The sequence below is a fragment of the Vanessa cardui genome, chromosome 15 (assembly GCF_905220365.1).
Source record: "Vanessa cardui chromosome 15, ilVanCard2.1, whole genome shotgun sequence".
In the NCBI taxonomy this organism is placed as follows: domain Eukaryota; kingdom Metazoa; phylum Arthropoda; class Insecta; order Lepidoptera; family Nymphalidae; genus Vanessa; species Vanessa cardui.
In genome coordinates, this window is record NC_061137.1 from 2342721 (window position 1) to 2350305 (window position 7585).

Genomic DNA, 7585 nt, shown 5'->3' on the forward strand with positions numbered 1-7585 from the left:
CTAGAATAGCAAAAATTAATTACAATTAAAATCGTCATCATTAACATTCCGTATGATGTATATTCAGTGGACTTAAAATGGCTTTATATCACATACAAAGAGTAAATTCTGCACGTGAATATGTTATATTTATAACATATTACGGAATAACAGAAGCCATAAATTTTACATAGCAATATTTTTCATAATCTGACAGACGGGGAAAAGGTTTTCGTCACGTGACTTGTGTTATGCATACGAATTGTCTTCAATAAAAACTACAATATATAATATATATCGTTGAATTTGCGGCTTTACCCGTGCGAAATTTATAATATATTTATCTGTAGGACACAAACCGTCACCCCTATTTTACTAAATATGTACCAAATATGAAAACGCGAAATTATGCTTAGAATGTTCGGCTTAATGCATTCCTATGAAATGGAGATCATTTATAGAAAAGCTGGTAAGTACGAATAAGTAATTCATCGAATACTTGTGAGCCCCTGTGGCCTAATGGATAAGGCATCGGCCTCCTAAGCCGGGGACTGTGGGTTCGAGTCCCACCAGGGGTAATTGTGCGAGCGGTCAAGCTTGCTTTATTTTATTGGTAATCGAAATTTAGAAATTTACGTTTAATAAAATTTTAATAAAATATTTGTTTTAAGAATCTTGTAATACTCAATTTTTATATAGTCTGCTATGATACGGAGTACGGAACGGATATGATACGGAAAGGAGTACTGTGTTGTATCGAATTACGATAAGACACAGGACTCTTTTCTGTCAGATGGACCGACGATCTGAAGATTCTGGACCTCACTGAATGGAGAAAGCCGGAAAACCGGGAGGTCTAGAGCACTTATATTTAATATTTTTATAGATAAATTTCTGCCCCAAGGCAGGCAGGCAATTTGAAGAAGAAATAGGGCCGCTTTTGCATGCCTTAGACCTGCCGTATTTCCTGTGTTATTTATTGTATTTTTACGCTATAAATTTTATAAATAAGTAAAAGATATATCCAAAATTTGCTGTCATATTTCAAATTGATGCCGCGTGGCCAAGTCCTATAAGATGGACTGACGATCAAGGAGCGCAAGAAAATGTTGAATACGGATAGTGGAAGCCTTCGTGTTGTGAAGGCTTTAAATCAATCAAAATTAGGGATGGCCTTGGTCTAGTAGTGGATTTTCCGACTGGTTCCGATGATGACAATATTATTCACATAATGTTATTCATATCATGAGATAATTGTAAAAACTATGATTTTGCTAAACTAGAAGTTAAACTTATTTTATGAAATAAATTATATATTTTTGTCTACAGAAATATAATGTTTACTTTGTCTATAGAAATTTAATATAAATAATTATTACAATGCAAAAGATGACAGCGTAAATGATGGCAACGATTTTTTAGATGCGTTATAATTTTGATTTATAGATTGATAAATTAACCTGCCTGACGGATGCCCTTATTATGAAAGCCATTTAAAAAATGTCCGACCAAACTGACATATTCATATCTGTTATCGCAAGCCCCTGTGGCCTAATGGATAAGGCATCGGCCTCCTAAGCCGGGGATTGTGGGTTCGAGTCCCACCAGGGGTACTGAAACATGTCATAACTATCATTTTGTTATTATATTTATGATTAAAACTGTTCTTAATTTTATGCTGTTTCTGTTTGTTAATTGACGAAAGGATTTAAAAAAAAATAATTGGATAAAATTTTGTTACAATATAAATGCAGTAGCTGCTGACGCTATTACATAAGTACCGTCAGCAGTATAAATGATGTATTATTAAATGTAAGTACTACCCTTATAAAATAAGTGCATGAAGCTGACGAGACTCACTCGTTAATCTTAGTTTTTATGAAAATTGTTTTATAAAAAGCCATATCGCACATAAGTTGAAAGTGTGAAATAAAATAAAATTAGCCTAAAATTCTCGTTTAGATGGAAGGCGAAATGTCCTACACATGAGTGTACTAAGCTTACATTTTCTTTCACAGAACATATAAAGATTTAAAATTGTCATCACTAATTGGAAATAAATGAAATATTTAATAATTTAAATACGATTTAAACACAATCAGAATCTGATTAAAATTACACATAAATGTGTATTCCTAGATGTAAAAATTTTTTAATATGTATTTTACGACAGAAACATATTACATAAACGCTGCGTATATAAACAATTTATTTCAAATTCAAACTTGCAATTTTAAGAATTTACATAGTTGGATAAATATACTAGGGATATATGTATAGTATGCAATACAGTTATGTACTGACAAACAAATTAGCATTGTCGGACACCAGTCCCTATTTTATAAATCTCTATTTAATGACTACTTGGTGGTAGAGCTTTGTGCAAGTCAATCTGGGTAGGTACCACCCACTCATCAGTTATTCTACCGTCAAATAACAGTACTCAGTATTGTTGTGTTCCAGTTTGAAGGGTGAGTGAGCCAGTGTAACTACAGGCACAAGGGACATAACATCCGAGTTCCCAATGTTGATGGCATTGACACATTGACGATGTAAGGAATAGTTAATATTTCTTACAGTGTCATTGTCTATCGGTGATGGTGACCACTTACCATCAGGTCGCCCATATGCTCGTCTGCCAACCTATACTATAAAACAAAAAACTTAAATATTCATAAAAGTATCGATTGCATATTTAATTAAAAGATATCGCAAACATTTTAATTATATTTTTATTCATATCATACTTAATAATATTTTTGAGGTCTAAGTATAAGAGCTCTATAAAAGGGCGTCCAGTATCACTTAGTACATTTATATTATATAGTCACGTCTTGGTCATCGTTAGCAATTGAATTCTTCAGATAATATCCGTCACTATAAAGGGACAGTAAGTACGAACCAAAGGCATACACAACATCACCTCTTCTAGCTCTGAATTGCTATTTTATAAAAATTAAAATTCATTTATAAAGGGTTAAGCTGAGATAGCCCAGTGGTTAGAACTCGTGCATCGTAACCGATGATTTCGGGTTCAAATCCAGGCAAGCACCACTATAAATATATATGTGCTTAATTTCTGTTTATAAACAGAACTCGTTCTCGGCGGTGAAAGAAAACATCGTGAGGAAACCTGCATTTGGCTATTTTCATCAAGATTCTGCCACATGTGCATTCCACTAACCCGCATTGGAATAGCGTGGTGGAATATGTTCTAAACCCTCTCCTTAATGGGATAGGAGGCCTTAGCCCAGCAGTGGGAAATTTACAGGCTGTTATTTTACATTCATCATATTACAATGTCAACAACTATAGGCGAAAAAATCATAATATTCAGATGTTTATCTGTCCAAATATATATTACAAATACATTTAATTTGTGTCAAAATTAAACTATCCACGCCACTTCTATATTGTTTCTGTTCTGTGGTTTCATTAGACATGTTCAATGCTGGCACAGCATACTGTCAACGTTTTCATGCCAAACGCCTCCAACTAAGCCACAGACATGTCTTACTCCTGATGTACTAAGAAACAGCGCCTTTAATCCGAATTTAATAACTTAAATGATTGAATTTCTTATTAATAATGACTATGTGTAGGAGGGTGAATGTCTATAATAGCATTCTATATTTGAATGTATATTATTTTTTAATTTTGTTGTTGTTGTTGTATATTGTTATCATAATTTAAATCTATAGCGTATACGTGACATGAACGTGTAAAAAAAAATTAGTCTTTACATAAAATAAAATGAGAATGTCTGTTTGTAATATTAAAATAACCGCTTTTTAGTAAGTGCACGGTATATTTTTTTTCTGTCTTTTGTTCCGGATAATCTATGGAACGTCTGGATCGCTTTCGCCGGAACTTTTACTGGAAGATAGCTGATATAATAAGGAAACTATAACTTTTTGTTGAATTCAAACGCGCGCAGACTCAGTACCTAATAAAAGAAAACAATATGAATAGTACGAGCGTTATATGACAACATCTATTCCCTATTTTAAGAGCAATATTCAAGTACATTAGCAATACATTAATCTTAAAAGCTATTTCAAATCCGTCCTCCCCTTATACGATGCAGGAAAATCATGTATTATATAATGGCTAACCTAAATTGGTAGTTTAATTAAGACTGTTAATGTAAACATGCTTTCCTAACGAAGCGATAACGTGCATTGTGATAACGTGTTAGGTGATGAACCAAAATATTATAATACAACCTTTCATAGTTATGTGCATATAATTAAGACTATGTAAGCGGTACTTTAAATCAGTTATTCTACCGCCAAATAACAGTACTCAGTATTGTTGTGTTCCGGTTTGAAGGGTGAGTGAGCCAGTGTAACTACAGACACAAGGGACATAAAATATTAGTTTCCAAGGTTGGTGGTACATTGACGATGTAAGGAATAGATAATATTTCTTACAACGTCATTGTCTATGGGTGATGGTGACCACTTACCATCAGGTGGCCCATATGTTCGTCCGCCAACCTATAACTTAAAAAAATACTTTGCAATTTCTATGTTTACAATTATTTTGTAAGGTTTTATGCTAATTTCAGGTTATTACTATTTTTGTGACCAATGCCTGTTAATAAGACAAATTTTGCACAGGAATAAAAACTGTTTGATCATTCAGTCAAATTATTTTATCATCGTTGTTCGTGATTATTTGACATCAACTTTTTTTATTTATTACTTTTAAATATCATAGTCACTCGACTCTACTCATAACCGAAATGGTCTTGGAACAGATCAATACCTTCTTATTAAAAATTACCTGGAGTCAATTACATTCATAATTATCTGTACATAATACAAGATATAAGAATTTAGTTTATTTTTAACATAGCTTTTCGACGTTTTAGTTCTGAAATTAAAATATGACGATAGTTGTACTGACTCCTTAATGACTATAAAATTGAATTATCCTTTGATCTTAATTCTGTTTTTTCGACTTGACTGAGTCATAGTTCCAATATTGTGAACATAGGCTTAAACACAGGTTGCACATAGGTTTAAATGATGACGTAAACATCAACTCAGAAATATTAGGAACTAACTTCGTAGGAAAGAGGGGAATGAAACTTTGATTGCATTTTACCTGCCCAAAGTTCGGGCGAGCAACTATTACTTATTTTAAAATGTTTTATAAGAATTCTAATTTTGAAATTTGTATTACCTTCTCCAACGGTACAACTGTTTCATGGTTGCAAGATGTAATAGGAATTCCTTTGTGTATCATACGAGAGAAGGCCCAGCTTGCAAGGCGTAGCGTGGCATAACTTAAGAAGCTAAGCTGGGTTAAAAGTGATACTAAGTTAGGTATATTGTAAAGTTCAAAATTTTAATTAACTACTAAAATAATGAAAACATGAAACTATAAATTCACATGAATTTATTTCAAAACAGAAAGAAATAAGCCTTTCTTTTTTAGGTTAATTTAAATTGATATTATTGTAATTTTTTTTTTATATTTAAATAATCTTCATATCAGGATTATAACAGGAACAGACATTTATTAAATAAAAATAAACATTGTAATATTTAGTCATATTGTTGTTCTAAAACAATGGTTTTAATTAAAAACAACATAATTCGATTTATGTGAAGTTTATTTGTTATATTATTCAATAGTATAATTAAAGCCGATGATTTCAACAACCGAAAAAAATATCCATTAATTAAAATTAAACTTTAAAAAGTACATGGTCTTTACAACTTTTTATTGTGAAGAAGTTGTAAAGTCCCTTACATTTATCGGGACGCATAGCTAGCTCAATATAAAATATAATTCTAATTCATATATACTTATTTAAGTCTTTAATAACAGAGATTTCACAATATTAAGAGTATTTCAGCCGCTGCGATATTCAGGGTTTCAGTAAAGGCGCTGTACGCCACTACTTATTACTTCCGGAGTTTACTTATAGGTGGCGCTTTACAACAATTAACGTAGTGCCACAATTAATAAAGTCTAATTAATCTAGTAACAGATTGTATAAACAATTAAAATAATCTAACCAAAGCTAGTTTATTTGGCTATTTAATAAATTGCTTGTTCAATATATCTATTACAAAACTATATTAAAAAAAGTATTCTTATATATATATTACAAGTAAAGTAAAAGTAAAGTTATAGCCAATAAATTTCCCACTGCTGGGATAAGGCCTCCTCCATTAAGGAGAGGGTTTGGAACATATTCCACCACGCTGTTCCAATGCAGGTTGGTGGAATGCACATGTGGCATAATTTTGATGAAGGATTTTAAATTAACATGGTTATTTTTATTATTAAAGTTATTAATTTCGGGATATTTACCATGTTTTTTATTTTTGTTCGGTGGAGCTCGATATTTCGACATTGTCTACGAATGTCTTGTTCTCGTGAACAAGACATTCGTAGTGACATTCGTAGAGAGATTCGTAGAAGTGCACCCTACTGTGGTCTTTATTGGGCTACTCGCATCCAACTCCAGACAGCCGCTTTGCGTAAATCGTCAATTTTTTAATTTAATAAACGTAAATTACTTCGAAACCAATTATGATTGAAGTATACTTACCGTACTAGAACGGAACGAAAATGTATCCTGCTTACATGTTTAATAATATATGTTATAATGAGACTAAATATAAGCCTATGCGATTACTTATATTTTATTCATATGGTGGCTTTGTAAAAGCCTACCTGGTTGGGTACCACTCATCAAATATTCTACCTTATCTGTATTTTATTCCTTCCTTTTTGGGTGTGTCGAAGAAATCCCTTCAAAGGATAAGCTTGTCTTTTATAATAAGTAATCTTTCACATGTTTCATATAAATGTTTTTATTTGTACACATAATAAAATGATAAATAAAAATTGTTTAAACTGATATTTTTTAAATTTAGATTTATTGTTTTTGGTCCCGTACAACGAGCCGTGATGATCCAGTGGTTTGAGCGTGATTGCGGGTTGAAATCCAGGCAAGCACCGATTAATTTTTGTGCTTAATTTGTGTTTAAAATTCATATAGGGCTCAGCGATCAAAAACCTGCGTAAGGAAACCTGTATGTGTTAATTTCAACGAAATTCTGCCACGTGCGCCAACGCGCATAGTAAAAAGTTTTATACCTTCAAAATATTAAACAAATAATATAACATAAGCTTGATAAAAAGTAAGAACGTAATGATTAACCATTTTTTAAAAACATTACAAAGTAGATCTAATAATACGATTCAAAAAAAATCTTAATAATGCGCATGTTTTGATGAGTGAATGTCTGTTATTCATTCACTCCAGAACAAACGAATGAATCTAGATGAAATTTGGTACATAGATATAGTCCGGAAAAGCACATAGGTTACTTTATATTCCAAAGAAAACTATCTCGACCTGTCCTCTCCCCCATCCCCTCACAAATAGGTCTAGCCGCGGGCAAAAACTAGTACAATATATATTTACTAAACAATAATATTTATCGTACTGTGGCGTTTAATAATAATTATACCGCAACAAAAAAAATCAAAACAAAAGATGCGGACGTTCCAAAATTTTACAACTAGAATCAAGATGTATATTAGTCTGAATAAACCAAGATTACAAGACACCTCATTG

The 7585-nt window shown here is 32.0% G+C and overlaps 2 non-coding genes across 2 annotated transcripts; both read left to right on the plus strand.

Annotated features, from left to right (window-relative positions):
- Window positions 1-484: 484 nt before the first annotated feature.
- On the plus strand, window positions 485-557 carry Trnar-ccu. The gene has a single exon. It is a non-coding gene; the product is annotated as a tRNA-Arg (tRNA).
- A 962-nt stretch (window positions 558-1519) lies between these two features.
- Window positions 1520-1592, plus strand: Trnar-ccu. Its single transcript has one exon. It is a non-coding gene; the product is annotated as a tRNA-Arg (tRNA).
- Window positions 1593-7585: the final 5993 nt, after the last annotated feature.